This window comes from Oratosquilla oratoria, chromosome 15 (assembly GCF_046742065.1).
Source record: "Oratosquilla oratoria isolate Oo_2021 chromosome 15, ASM4674206v1, whole genome shotgun sequence".
NCBI lineage: Eukaryota > Metazoa > Arthropoda > Malacostraca > Stomatopoda > Squillidae > Oratosquilla > Oratosquilla oratoria.
This window is the reverse complement of record NC_134791.1, coordinates 44,763,049-44,768,048: the sequence shown is the minus strand read 5'-3', so window position 1 is coordinate 44,768,048 and position 5,000 is coordinate 44,763,049. Positions and strand designations below refer to the sequence as shown.

The 5,000-nt window shown below is 37.9% G+C and overlaps 1 protein-coding gene across 8 annotated transcripts in view; it reads left to right on the top strand.

Annotated features, from left to right (window-relative positions):
* The window catches only part of LOC143033424 (uncharacterized), a 344,834-nt gene that overhangs the window by 147,718 nt on the left and 192,116 nt on the right, over positions 1-5,000 (top strand). The window lies entirely within an intron of this gene.

Here is a 5,000-nt window from a genome sequence, read left to right as displayed (position 1 = left end):
TAGTAATGGCATCTGGTGACCATTGACCTTTAGAAGTATTATGATTTGGAAACTGTTTTATTAATGAGGAATGAATAATTTTTCTTTTGAAACTACAATGTAATTTGTATACTATAGTTGCATTCTTCCAATCTATTCTGTGATCTAAAAGACTAGAATGGAGGAACACAGCTGAGTTTTCTTGGCAGTATTTTAAAGAATTTTTAAGTTCTTTGATCCTAGTGGGTAGATCACGTCCCCAGTACACTTTATCACAATCGAGACATGGTATGTTATACTTTTTTAAAAATATTATTTGGGTAACTAAAAGTTATCCTAATTTGGTTACAAGGTAATAATTTAGATGCAGCATGTATTGATTCATTATAAGGGAGTTTAATATTTGAATTTTCACAGACAAATTTTGTGTTGGAATGGTTGTTCTAAAATAACTGGCTTTGGCTTTGCTGAGGGGCTTTTGTCAAAAACCAGTCTGGTTAGCCTATTTTTAGTAATTGAGTGTGTACCGATTCAATTTCCGAGTTGAGAAATTCCGGGCTGCAAATCCGAAAAGCTCTTAAATAAAGGCCTGAGGCAACACTATATTTTATAATAACCGGATGATTACTGAAAAATTTTAAATAACTGCCCGTATGAGTAGGCTTCCTGTATACTGCAAAAGACAGATTTTCTGGACATCTGATCACTAATATATCAAGAAAAGGTATTCTTCCTTCAATTTCTGATTCTACGTTAAATTTAATGTTATGTGCTAAATTAAGACTAAATTGAGACTATCAAGAAAAACGTTGAAAGAGCCCCATTTGTCATCCCAGGTAGTGAATACATCATCGACATATCTGAACCAGAACATGTCGGCTGGTTTGATACCAGGTAAAAGTACGCACTGCAGTATACAGGAAGCCTACTCATATGGGCAGTTATTTACATTTTTCAGTAATCATCTGAATGATATGAAGTACAGAAGTCCCTCTAATAACGCAGGGGTTAGGTCCTGAAATTACCGCGTATGACCAAATCCGTGTATGCCAAGAATCGTATGTATGTGTACGTGTATGTGTGTGTGCACGTGTATGTGGTGTTTGTGGCGTATGTATGTGTTTGTGCATATATACGTGTGTGTATGTGGCATATATGTGTATATGGAGTATATGCATGTGTGTGTATGTGACATATACACGTGTGTGTGTATGTGGCATATGTATGCGTGTGTGTGTGTGTGTGTGCATGCGTGCGTGTATGTGTCTGTGTTCGTATTTGTGTGTACACGCACATGCATTCACAACATACACTGGTTGTCTAACACATGTCTGTGTGCGTGTCTACACGTGTGTAAGAGTGTATATGTATGTTTTTGATCTCCTAAACCACCACTGCCAGTAACAACAAGAACCTCAATTTGAGAAATTAAGACATGACAAGCACAGTCATTATCAGACTTATTAGTTGTGTTCCAAGCGAAAGAAACATTACACATCAACAGGTTAGGGCGGTAAAATTTCACGATAGCACGGCGCAGGTGGTGGAAGCGACAAGCTACAGCTTGTTGGCTACCCCCCTACCACCCCCTACTCCCCCTCTCCTCTCCTCCCTCCTGCATCAGTAACCGCAGGCAGCCACCCACGGCTATCCCCTCGCCCCACACCCTTGTTTGAGCAGTTCCCAGTGTACATAATGACTGCGTTATATGAGGATCAACTGTATATGGTAAAATAGAAAGCAGTCACCACAAATGTTTGCGATGTTGCCGCGTGTGTGCATATGCGTGCCCGACTCGGCGCAAATTTTAAAACAGTTCTCTACATTTGAGATGGATTTGAAATAAAATCCGCGTATGATTGAATCCGTGTTATTCGAATCCGCATTATTTGAGGGACTCCTGTATAGTGTTGCCTCGGACCTTTATTTAAGAGCTCTTCGGATTTGCAGCCCAGAATTTCTCAACTCGGAAATTGAATCAGCACACACTCAATTACTAAAAATAGGCAACCCAGACTGGTTTTTGACAAAAGCCCTCAGCAAAGCCAAAGCCAGTTATTTTAGAACAACCAATTCCAACACAAAATATGTCTGGGAAAAATCAAATATTAAACTCCCTTATAATGAATCTATACATGTCGCATCTAAATTATTACCTAGTAACCAAATTAGGATAACTTTTAGTTACCCAAATAATATTTTTTAAAAAGTAGTAAATGTCCATCACAGAACATCTAATAAGGACAACCCCGGAGTATATAAGATACCATGTCTCGATTGTGATAAAGTGTACTGGGGACAAACGGGACGTGATCTACCCACTAGGATCAAAGAACATAAAAATTCTTTAAAATACTGCCAAAAAAACTCAGCTGTGTTCCTCCATTCTAGTCTTTTAGGTCACAGAATAGATTGGAAGAATGCAGCTACAGTATACAAATCACAAGAAAAATTATTGAGTCCTCATTAATAAAACAGTTAAAAAATTATATCACCAGATGCCATTACTAGTATGGCAGTTAATAAATTCATCTCCACAGGATGAAACATCCGACCTCACTCAGGGCAAGTGACCTGAGGCTTACTGAGTTCTCCATTGTAACTTCCTTCTCTGTATATAACCCCTTGTCTATGTACCCTATAATTGTAACCGCTGAAGGGACATTTAGTGGTCGAAATATACGGTTTACTCTGTATCTCAGCTTATCTTTCTCCGAGGGTGGGTTTAAGTTTTATTCTATTCGTGTGTTACGACACCTACATTACTTGATTTGATATATATGTGTATGTATATATAATATATATATGTGTGTGTGTATTTATATATGTATTTGTATATATGTGTGTATATATGTATTTGTATATATGTGTATATATATGTATTTGTATATATGTGTATATATATGTATTTGTATGTGTATATATATGTATTTGTATATGTGTGTATATATATGTATTTGTATATATGTGTATATATATGTATTTGTATATGTGTATATATATGTATTTGTATATATGTGTATATATATGTATTTGTATATATGTGTATATATGTGTATGTATATGTATATGTATGTGTGTATATGTGTATGTGTATATATATGTATATATGTATATGTATATATAGATATGGACCAGTAGATCTCCTGTCCGCATGCTCCACCTTTGTAATATATATATATATATATATATATATATATATATATATATATATATGTATGTATATACAGGGTGGGCCACAAAAAGAGAGACAAAATAAAATTGTTACAGTATCTACAAATATATGAATTTATGCAAGATTTTTTCACAAGGCGTGGACAATGTGTCAAAGTTTTATTGTACAAAAGCATTTTCAAATTGATGAGGTTTTGGCTACTGTAGCCATTGATTTATGATATGTTCAATCCAGGCCCCTCGCTGCTGGATGACATTTGCCACTCTCACATTGAAATTGTTGACAGCTCTCTTCAACATGTTGTTAGGAATTCTCCAGATCTCTCTCCCTATGTTTTTTCAATCTGTCAATTGTCCACATACACTCTCTCCTTCAGGTAGCCCCATAGAATGTAGTCCAGCAGGCTGAGATCAGGGGAGTAGGTTGGCCATGGATTGTTGGTCCTCCTTGAGAATAATCGGTCACCTGGAAAGTGTTGCGTAAGGCACTGAAGAGTGCGGTCAGAACAATGAGGTAGTGCACCATCTTGTTGAAACGCAATGGTGTTCATGTCAAAACCTCTTCTCCTCCTTAATGCTGGAATGAAGTGTCTTTGAAGCATTTCGATGTATCAGTCTGAATTCACTGTCACACGATGACCATTATCTTCTTCAAAGAAGTATGGGCCAAAAATACCATTCTTTCCAAGTGCACACCACACGGTTATTTTTTCTACACTAAGGTTTTTCAACATGTTCATGAGGCTGTTCATTGGCCCAAAACCTATAGTTTTGCTTATTCACATGCCCACTCAAATGGAAGTGCACCTCATCTTCAGCTGAAGAGAAGACATTCCAAAAGTTGAGGGTCATTCTCAATACACTCACTAATGTTTTGGCCAAACTCAAAGCGTTCAGTCTTGTTGGCATCGGTTTGTGCTTGAAGAATCTGAACCTTGTAAAGAAACAGCTTTAAGTCACTGTGAATGATTCGATCCACAGATGTCCTGGAAATGTCCACTTCCTGTGACAGCCATCTGGTGGACTAGCAGGGCAACTGTTGCAAGTGGTCCCTGACATGTTTAATGTTAGCTGGCATCACAATCCTGGTCCTCTCTTCCACTGAAAAGTGATCGTAGTGGTCCATCCTGCTGTCAGACAAAACTTGCAGCTCTTCTGTCTACCTCACCTGAAAAAAAAATATACAGTCGTACCTCGGTACTCGACCATAATCTGTTCTGAGGTGGTGGTCGAGCACCGATTTGTTCGAACACCGAAACCAATTTTCCCCTTATCACTGTCTTTCTTTGGACCCATTATTAAGGGCTAGAGCAACACGAAAAAGTTTAAATCTGGGAAGAAATACTCGAACAAACTGCGTACGTCTTACTCCGCTGGCGGTCTGAGTCGAACTGACGCTTACCCCGTGTTCGAGCTAGTCGAGTACCGAAAATCTGTTCGAGGTCCGATGCATTTTCTACTCGAATTTTTTGGTCGAGCACCGATTTGGTCGAGTATAGAGGCAGTCGAGTACCGAGGTACGACTGTATATATATTTTCTTAGAAAATACAAGTTTTTGTCCCTCTTTTTGTGGCCCACCCTGTATATGTATGTGTAATATATATATATATATATATATATACACAACCACTCCTTGGTTAACGACAACGTGGAGTAGCGACGGGCTTAAGACAGACCAATATTCGTTTAACATAAATCTCCCGAAGTTACGACGTCGTGTACGATAAGTTGGCTGAGGCAAATTTGTATGTTATAGATGAATTTGTACGGTGGATATTAGCTGTGAGGTAAAGTGTTCTGAAGCTTAGGTCTACATTACCATCATGCAAGCTGCAAAAACTACCTA